Genomic DNA, 10,642 nt, shown 5'->3' with positions numbered 1-10,642 from the left:
TGGTCTGCATCACAGGCTGCTGGTGCAGACATTTTACCAGTTCGAGCACAGAGTAGAAACCTCACAACCCTCATTTACAATAGAATTGTCTTAAACATTTCCTCTACATATTTTGAGTATGAAACCAAATGATGTTATAAATTTAGCTTAACCCATCAGACACAATTTGGAAACCTCAAGAGAAGAAGAAAATTCAATTGTATTTACCCATATTTTTACTCTTTCCTGTTTCTTAATATTCCATGACTTTTCTTTTCTGTTCCATGAACTTCCTTTAACCATTCTTTAAGAGTTGATCTAGTGGGGAACTGTTATCTCTATGTTCCTTTCCACTTCATTATTGGAGGATTTCGTTGCTGAATATAGAATTCTGAGTTGACAGTTCTTCTTTCTCAGCAATTAGAAAATGTTCCAGTTCATTTCTGGCCTCCATGGTTTTTGATGCAAAATCAGCTAAATTTCAAATAGTTTTTCTTTTAGCGGTAAGGTGTCACTTTTCTTGTGCTGCTTTCAATTCTTTCTTTGTCTTTAGTGTTCAGAGTTTGACTATGGTGTGATTTGGTTTGCCTTCTTAGGATTGATCTGGTTCAGGGTTTGGTCAGCTTCTCAAATATGGAAATTTATGTATTTTACCACCTTTGGGAAATTTTTAGCCATTATTTCTTCTCACATTTTCTCACTTGGCCTTCTTTCTCCTCAATTTCCAGGCTCCCAATGACAAATAGATCTTCAGGTATGTAGTCCCTCAGGTCCTTTGGGCTCTGCCTATTTTTTATTTTTTTAGTCTATTTTCTCTCTGCTTTTCAGGTTGGGTAATTTCCATTATTTTGTCTTCAAGTTCACTGGTCGTTTTCTCTTTCCTCTTCATTCTGCTATCAAGCCCATCCATTATTATCTTTTTTTTTTTTTTTAAGTCACATTTCTCAGTTCTAAAATTTCCATTTGGCTCTTTTTTTATATTTTCTATTTCTTGGCTGAGAATTTCTTGTTTTCTTACTTCAAGCGCATCTATAATTCTTTGCCGAAGGATTTTAATGATGACTTCTTTAAACTCCTTGTTGGACAAGTTCAACATCTGTGTTGTCTTGGTGTCGGGTCTGTCTCTGTCACACAGGCGAGGCTTTCCTGGTTCTCAGAATCACAAGTGCAGGTGCTACACCGCGTCTGTTTTAGCAGCCCTCCTCTGACATTAGCCCCTGGAAGAGGGCAGGCACCACCTCACTGCAACCGGCAGGGGAATTCAGCTTCCCAGGTGGCCTCTACCCACACTTTAGGGCAAGGTGGGGGCTCCTAACCCCTGGACAGTGATGCCTGTCCCTGGCTTCCCGTTGGGGGTTTTCTCTCACACCATCCAGGTGAGTGAGAAAGGGCTCGCTGTTATGGCTGTGCGAGGAGGTTGAGGCAGGCACATTTCTCCCACCGTGTTTGACTGGGGTTGGGTGATTATTGTCTAAAATGTCTTGTTTGGTTAGGAGCCCTTTCTTGGTCTTTCAGGCTTCTTTGGTCTGTACCCCTTGCTATCCCTGTTTCTGGGTTCTCCAGAGCCCAGGCTGGGCTCTATGGGCATAAGGACCACAGGACTCATGGCTGCATCTTCCTTCAAATCCCCAGACCCTGGCGGCCGGCCTTTTCTCCACCTCTCAAGTCTTCTTGTTTCACTCGGCTCTTTTGGAACTGATTTCCTGTTCATGTTTTGTGTTATCTCAAGTGATGTGTCATGCTGCTTCTGTTTCAAATGGTGGGTAGTCCAGTGGCCTTAGATGTGACATTTTACACTGAGATGTGACGTTTCCAACTCTTTGTCTGCTAGGACTTCCAGCTCTGTTGAGCACACTGAGCTGGGGAGGGCCAGATGAAGCCCTGGTTTAGATTAACCCATAAGTCCAAGAGGGCATAGGATGAGCCCAAGCAGAGGGCCCAGGCCCTTTAAAGCAGCTGTAAGACATTTGTGGGGGCTGTCAATCTGTGTCATGGTGGTATGGCAGGCACCTGACACTGAGGGAAGTGCAGGACCTGTGAAGCTCTCTCCACCCACCTGGGAGTGTAATTGGGTTTATCCCCCATCCTGGGGCCTTTGCCATGAGATTAGCTCATCTGTGGACACCAGAACCAAGGAACAGGATCTAAGACTGAGTTCTCTGGCCAAGGGATAGATGTAGGCAATGGGACGAGGCAAGATTGGAACACCGCTGATAGAGCCCCTAGGTAAGATGAGAATGAGTCCCCTCACAATGAAACCATGTTGAGTGTATCAGCTTGTACTGCTGGGGGAACCTGTGAGGGCCCAGGTAGAGAGAGGGCTTTTTAAGCAGCCTGGACTTGTGCCAAGCGATTCTGAGAGGGTCTGGGAGACCAGGGGGTAGCTCAGGACAGCATGGTCAGCAATCGGGGCTCCTGCGAGTCTTTTATGGGAGAGGGGCAAGATGGGGGACGGAGGGAAGGAGCAGGCACTCAAAGTGGGCAGTGCTTCCTGGGAAAAATTGTCACGTATGTGGCCTTCTTTTGCTGGAAGCCGTAAGTTAAATCGATGTGGATATTCTTGTCTGAAGAGACCCCTTGTAGTTCAGCACCAGATGCATTAGTCTGTTGTTGTGAAACAAATCAGCACAAGTTCAGAGCTGAACAAAACTCATGTATCATCTCATCAGGAGACAGCGTTGGCACAGCGTGGCCAGGCCCTCTGCTCAGGGCCTCACTTGGCTGAAACCAGGGGTGAGCAATTGCATCTTCATCTGAAGACTGGACTGGGGACAACGCTGCCCAAGCCCCCACGGATCACTGGCAGAACCCCTGTCCTTGTGGTTTCAGAACCAAGGTCCCTGCTGTCCCAAGTATCGGAAGGACTGTGAGTTCTTCCTGTAGGGATGGCCAGAGCCTACCCGCCACCCACAGCTCTCTGGTCCAAGAACATGCTTCTGTCATCAGTTTCTGCTCCTGTCCCTAGCCCATGGCCCAAGAGACCATGCCCCGGGCTCCAGGTCTGTCTGCCTGCTTTCTCAGTACAAGGCTCTCTGCATGATCTGCTACCCTGGTGTCCATCCGACCCTCCTCTCACCTCGTGCACTCTGGCATCCCCACTGACGCCCAGGCGCTGAAGACCAAGCACATGCACTCAACTTGCTTTGTTCAGACAGAGAAACCGCAGTGAGGAGCTCCCAATTCTGAAGTGGGCCTCACTTGGCCTGGTTGGGGCAGACTCTGCAGTGAGTAGAAGGCACTTCCCAGAGTGGGCGAATCAGCTGGCCCTGGTTCTGTGAGAGGATTGACTTAGGAAGCAGCAGTCTCCACTCCTCCCTGATCCCGGGGCGAAATAATGACATTGGGAAAATAGATGTCGATCACACACATCCTGCCTTGGGTCTTGCTCTCCTTGGCAATGCCTCATAATAGAGAATCACAGTATGTCAGCTCAGATGCCCAACCTGCATCTTACAGGTGGGAAAACCGAGGCTAGTGAGGCTGGGGTTTGCCTGAAGACATAGCAGGGTGGTCAGGCCTGGATTGGACCCTCTGTCCCACCCTGTCCCCTCGTCCCACATTGGCCCCCATCTCATCTCCACTCCTTCCCACCCTGGACTAGGGACATCCTAATAGCCTTATTCTACCTTCATCACTTCTGTAGAGGCCCATCTCCAAAATACAGTCAACTCCGAGGTCCCAGGGGCTAGGCTCCAACATGTGAGTTGGCAGGTGGGGCGAAGCACAATTTAGCCCATATTAGCCTCCCTGGACTCTGGCTGTCTCCTCAGGACTCTGCCTGGACCCCTTTCCTATGGTATGCTTGGGGAAGTGAGCTCGCTTCACTCTCCATCCACTGGGTCACTGCCCTGAGCTGCCTGCTGTTCTATGTCTAAAAATGTTCCATAAACTTTGTCTAGTTTCTCAGTTGTTTTGGGAGGTAGGGTCAATCTGGTCCCTGTTACTTAGAGCAGAAGTCTCCCCACTGGGGACAGTTAGCCTGCCCCACACCCCCCTTTTCCACCTCATGCTCCCACCAGCTTGTCCCCAGGGCCGTGCCCAGAGAAACCCGTGTCTTCTGGCTGTAGCTTCTCCACTCAGCTAAGTCAGTGACCTCCTGCCCATCTGTTTTCTTTCTTTCAAAAATGTCGTAATTGCTCATCAGCTTCTCTGGGTTACTTTGTCCCATGGGTCTTATATCTTTCTATTCATTTATTATCTTTTTAATGAGTTCTTGGGAGGAAGAAGAAATCAATGTGGGCTCAACAGTCATCTTGAACCAACAATTTTCTTGAACCAGAAATTGTCTTTAGACAGTTAAATTTTCCTGGAAACATTATTTGAAAACAGATGTCCTCTGGGGGACATTTATAATGCTTGTAATTTTGTACTATTACAAATAATGCTTTGATCACTGCCTCTATTCACAATGCTTGTGTTTCTCTGTTACTTTTCTAGCATGAATGTCTAGACACTGGGTCAAAGTTTTGATGGGCTTACTAAGCTCTATTGCAACGGCCTACAAAAAAATGTGCCTTTTACCCTGCCTCCACCGGCATTTTCTTCCTATGCTGACAAAGGGCTTTCTCACCCTGAAATCAACAGAAAGTTCTCCTGTATTTTATTTCCATTATTTTAAAGTCCCTTTAATCCCTCTGAAAACCATTTATGGCAAAGCCAAGAGTGTGTGACTTTTTCAGATAGTTTATTTGTCTTCTTTGTCAATCAGCAAATCTTTGCTATATGTTTACCGCTCTCCCTGCATCACTCTGGGCATAGGGCTGGACCGAGCACTTGGAAGGGACACAGACACGGCAGGACCAGCTTCTGGGCCTGGCTCAGGAGGCCAGCTGCTCTGTCTTGCTGGTCCTGCTGTGACACCAGCAGCTGCCCTCACTGACAAGAGAACAGCACTTCACCTGCTGCCTAGCTAATGAATCTCAGGAAACTTCAAACCATAGGTCAGGTCTGAGCAGAGACAGACTGCCCAGACAGGTGTCACATTCATGATAAAGACCTGACCTCAAGCAGCTCTGGGGCAGGTTACACAGTTTCCCTGGAATTGTTCATTTGGAAGTCCATGCAGTCAGGAGGGACCAGGGGCATATGAGGTGTCCTTGCAGGGGGTGCTGCTGCCTTCTGCACTGTAGTTGGCATACCCTGGCCAGTTGGAGGGTCCAGCAGGAATTGGGAGGCCTCGCTGCCCACAGGGCGTCCAAGCAACTGAGTCTGCAGGAGTAAGTCATGGGAAAGTCAGGTCCATCCTGGTGAGCAGTGATTCATGTTTGGGCTCCCATTGGTGAAGGGACCCTGCTCAGCATCCTTGTCCCTCAGCTACTGGCTTCTGGATCCCTGCTGAATGACAGTCCACCTCCCCAGCCTCAGAGGAGCCTGCTAACATTGTGGTAGCTCGTGGGTCAGGGCCCACCCCGGGGAACATGTTGTCCCTTCTTGGAAGCAAGCAAGCCCCCTGGAGCAGGGCCACTGGCTTAATGCGGTGACCTCAGATTCAGAGCTCCACAGGCAGGAAAAGAGAGTGAAGAGGTGGAATGAAGTTTCTGTGTCCCAAGGCCTGTCAGGGGGCCTGCAGCTATGAGGCTCCAGCCATGAGGAGGAAGCTTTGGAGGTGGGTACCAGGCCTTGAACACACACAAGCTGGTCCAGCCCCTAAGCGGATGCCCCTTCCACCTGCGCTTCAGGTGGGAATGACCTCTCTGTCTGGGTGCCTGCGTGCTTTCTCTGCCAGCCCTGGGTTGAGCATTGGTCAGTGCTCACTGGCAGGGAATGTATCCTGAGGGCCACTGTCCCCACCAGTAGGAAGAAGAGGCCATTCAGAAATCTGGTTTGGAGTAGACTATACATGTGAAATTCTTCCTCAAATCAGGTGTCAATGTCAAATTAGAGAATAGATTATTTATATTTTAATTAAAAATACAAATTTGAAAAATGGATTTTTTAACTCCCCTTAAGACTCTTTGACCCGTGAGTTATTTAGAAGTGTGTTATTTAGTTTCGAAGTGTTTGAAGAATTTCCAGGTGGCTTTCTGGCACTGATTTCTAGTTTGATTTCACTATGGTGAGAGAACACATACTGATGATTTTATCTATTTTAAATTTATTGAGGTTTATTTCATGCTCTGAGGTTTGGTCTATGTTCAATAGCTGTTTGAAAAGAAGGCATGTTCTGCTGTTGTTGGGTCAGTGTCAGTCAGACCTCTTGGGTTGCTGAGTTCCTCGATGTCCTTGCTAATTCTTCCGTCTAGTAGTTCTGTCCACTGCCACCTGAGGGGCATTGACATCCCCAACAATTATGGGTTTGTCTACATCTCCTTTTGGCTCTATCAATTTTCACTTCATGGATGTTGAGGCTCTGTTGTTTGGTGTGCACACTTTTGGAAATTACTATGAAAATATAACATATAAGATATGTGGGAAGCAGCAAAAGCCGTGCTGAGAGGGAAATGTATAGCACTGAGGACAGTTTTTGAGTCAATATTCTAAGTTCCTGCCTCAAAAATCTAGGAAAAGAGGAGCAGAATAAAACTAAAGCAAGAAGGAAGGAAATAAGAGCAGAAATAAATGAAATTAAAAACAGGAAAACAAAAAACTGGTTCTTAAAAAAAATCAGTAATGTTTATAAACCTTTAGTAAGAAAGAAGATACAATGAGAGAAGATGCAAGTCTCCAATATCAAGATGAAACAGGGGGATATCACTACAGACTCTGAGGCATTGCAACAATAATAAAAATGCTAGGAACAACTTTCTACTCATAAATTCAACAACTTAGAAGAAATGCACCAATTTCTCACAAACTAGACTACCAAAACTTAGCTAAAATGAAATAAGCTGAATAGTACTATAATCATTTTAAAAACTGGTATAAATAAGAAGCTCCCCCAAAAGAAATCTCCATGACCATGTGGTTTCACTAGAGACCTCTACCAAACAGTTAAAAAAGAAATAACACTTATTTTATTCGATTTCTTCTAGAAAAGAGAGGAGATAGTAATAGACTGCAAGTCATTTTAGTAAGCTAGTCTTGCCCTGCCTGACACCCAAACTAGGCAGACAGCACAAAAAATAGGAAATTACAGACTAATATCCTATATGAACATCAAAGCAAAAATTCACAGCAAAATATTTGCAAATTGGATCTAGCAATGCATGAAAAGAACTATATACCATGACAAAGTGAGGTTCATTTCAGGTATGCATGTTTGGGTTAACATTTGAAGTCAATCAATTTAATCCATCACATCGACAAGCTAAAGAAGAAAAACCATATGATTGTATTAATTGATACAGAAAAAGCATTTGAAAAAAAAATCCAACACCAATTCATGACAACGCTCTCAGCAAATTAGAGAGCAAATACCTGTATTAACCTACAGCTCATTTTATACTTGATGAAGAGAGATGAACACTCCCCCTAAGACTGAGAACAAGGCATGGGTGTCTGCTATTTGACAGTGTGCTGGAAGTTCCTGTCACTGTTAATAAGACAATAAAAGGAATAAAAGGCATACAGAAAGGAAAGAGAGGACGTGGTTCTATAGTGTAGTGGTTAGCACATTTGCTTTACATGCAGAAGGTCCTGGGTTTGTGCCCAGTGGAGCCATGGTCCATGGTCTATGGCCATTCCACCCTGAACAAGCTTGATATCTAATCTCAGAAACTAAGCAGGGTCAGGCCTGGTTAGTACTTGGATGGGAGACCACCTAGGAAGACCAGGTACTATAGGCATAAATAATAATAATAAAAAATTAAAAAAAAAAGAGATATAAAATTGTTCCTACTGACAGATAACATGGTTATCTACGCAGGTAATCCCAATGAATCTTTTAAAAAACCTCAGTGGGTTCTGTAAGGTTGCATAATACAAGAGCAACACACAAAAATCAATCACATTTTCACACTCACAGCAAATACGTGGGAACTGAGGTATAACACACAACACTGGTTATTACCACTCCAAAGAAAATCAAACAATTACAAATTGAACACAACATGTATAAAATTTGCATGCTGAGATTACAAAATACTGATAGAAAAAATCAAATATGATCTAATTAAATAGAGACACATTCTGCGTTCATGGATCAGAAGACTGGATTCTCCCCACACTGGTCTATAGATCTAACATGATTCCTATCACAGTCCCAGCAAGGCTTCTTGTAGGCACAGACAAGCTTATTCTAAAATTGATATGGAAAGGCATGGGCCCTGGAATGGCTAAACAGTCTTTAAAAAAGAAAAAGAAAGAAAGAAAGAAAGAAAGAAAGAAAGGAAGGAAGGAAGGAAGGAAGGAAGGAAGGAAGGAAGGAAGGAAGGAAGAAAGAAAGAAAAAGGGAGGGAAGGAGGGAGGGAGGGGAAGAATCACCCTACCTGATGTTAAGGCTACTCTAATACCTACAGAAATCAAGACAGCATGATTTTGCAGGAGACAGACACACAGAGATGAATGGAAGAAAAGAGAGAATCCACAAACAGAGCCACACAGATATGCATGACTGATTGACAGACATGCAAAAGCAATTCAGTGGAGGAGGGAGCCTTTTCAACAAATGGTGCTGGAGTAACTGGACGTCCACAGGGGAAAAAAAAAACCTGGACTTAAACTTCACACTTTATGTGAAAATTAACTCAAAATGGATCAAGCCTTAACTAGAAAATGTAAAATTACAAAATTTTAATTAAAAAAAAAGGACACATCTTCAGAATCTTGGGCTAGGCAAAGAATTTAGACATAACACCAAGACCATGACTGTAAAATGAAATATTGATAAATGTCACCAAATTTTAAAAATTTTGCTCTGCAAAAGCCCATATGAAGGGGATAACAAAACAAGCTATAGACTGGGAGAAAATATTTGCAAACCGGGCATCTAACAAAAGAATCATACCCTCAATATATAAAGAATTTTCAACATCCAACATAAAAAAAAAACAAATCCAAGTAGAAAATGGGCAAAAAATGGACAGACATTTAACCAAAGAGGATATACAGATAGCAAAACAATTTATTAATGTTCAACATCATTAGCTATTAAGGAAATGCAAATTAAAACCATAATGAGATACCACTACACCCTAGAAGAATGGCTAACATAAAAACAGTGACAACCCCAAGTGCTGATGAGACTGTGAGAAACTGGACCACTCACACACTGCCGATGGGAATGAATGGTTATCCTCCTCTGGAAAAGTTTGACAGTTTCTTACAAAACCAAACATGCAACCACCACAAGACCTGGCCACTGCCCTCCTGGGCATTAATCCCAGAGAAACAGAACCTATATTCACACAAACCCTGCACATGAATGTTCACAGCAGGTTTGTTTGCAGTATCTGGAAACTGGATGCAGCCTGGATGTCTTTCATGGGTGAGTGATTAAACTGACTGTAGGACATCCACACAGTGGATTTCTACGCAGCAATGAATAGGAACTGCTGAGACCCTTTGATGACCTGAGTGAATCTCTAGGGAATTATGCTCAGTGTAAAAGCCAATCCCAGAGGTTACAGACTGTATGATTCCATGTATATAGCGTTCTTGAATGCACAAATGATAGTTAACAGATCGGTGGGTGCCAGGGGGTGGGGGGAGCAGCACAAGGGGTCCTGTGGTGATGGAGATGTTCAGTGTGACTGTGGTAGTAGATACACAAACCTCCCATGAGATAAAAGTTCACAGAATTAGAAACACGCTCACACAGATGAGTGCATGTAGTGAGACCAACGGACTGTATCCATGTCTGTTTCCTGGCATATTATCTGAGATTTTTACAAGATGGTACCATTGGGGGAAGCTGGGAGAAGGGTACAGGAATCTCTTTGCTTTTTTTTTAATGGCTGCATGCGAATCTAAGTTCTCTCAAAACAGTGTTTTAAAAATTTTGAAACATGTTAAAAATGCTTATTACATATCTAAGTCTCCCAACACGCATCTCACAGAGGACAAGGTGGCATGAACAGACAACGTCCCACCATGAAGAATAAGGTCCACATCTATTTGGCTTCTCTCCTAGAACAGGTCTTGTGCTGGGTGCTGTCCAGAAGGTGTGTGCATGATGGACCAAGATGCTGGATAAAGATGCTGGACCAGGATGCTAGATGAGGATCATGGACCAGAATGCTGAACTGGATGCTGGACTAGGGTGCTGGACCAAAATGCTAGATGAGGATGCTAGACCAGGATGCTGGATGAGGTTGCAGGACCAAGATGCTGGATGAAGGTACTGGATCAGGATGCTCTCCAAGATGCTGGCTGGGATGCTGAATGAAAATGCTGGACCAGGACGCTAGATGAGGATGCCAGCCCAGATCCTGGGCCCTTCCCTCGCCGACCTGCAGGGGGCAGCCTGACCATGTAGGGAGAGGGCTATGGTGAAGGCCCTGCAAAGAGCAGCTTCCCAGTCCCAGCTGTGTGAGCACCAGTGTTCTCTCCCCCCACCCCCTACACATGCACACACGCACGCGCGCTCCACAGCCCATGAGCTCATTCTGCCCACGACTGGCAGGCTGGGTGGGATCATTTCTCCTTGAGCTCTTTGTCCGGCTCAGTTTCAAATGACTCATGAGTGGCTTTTGGCGTCTCCCCCAGGGAGACCCCCTGCCTGGCCCCATAAACCTTCCCAATTAGGCAATGTTTCCTGATAAGCGGCTGCTCACCCACTCTCCCA

The 10,642-nt window shown here is 44.9% G+C and overlaps 1 pseudogene; it reads left to right on the top strand.

Moving 5' to 3' along the window:
* The first annotated feature begins 7,587 nt into the window (after window positions 1-7,587).
* On the top strand, window positions 7,588-7,703 carry LOC118606265 (annotated as a pseudogene).
* Window positions 7,704-10,642: the final 2,939 nt, after the last annotated feature.

This window comes from Rousettus aegyptiacus, unplaced genomic scaffold, assembly GCF_014176215.1.
Source record: "Rousettus aegyptiacus isolate mRouAeg1 unplaced genomic scaffold, mRouAeg1.p scaffold_m13_p_7, whole genome shotgun sequence".
Taxonomy (NCBI): domain Eukaryota; kingdom Metazoa; phylum Chordata; class Mammalia; order Chiroptera; family Pteropodidae; genus Rousettus; species Rousettus aegyptiacus.
Note: the sequence above shows the minus strand (reverse complement) of the source record. Positions and strands in the feature narration are given on the sequence as shown.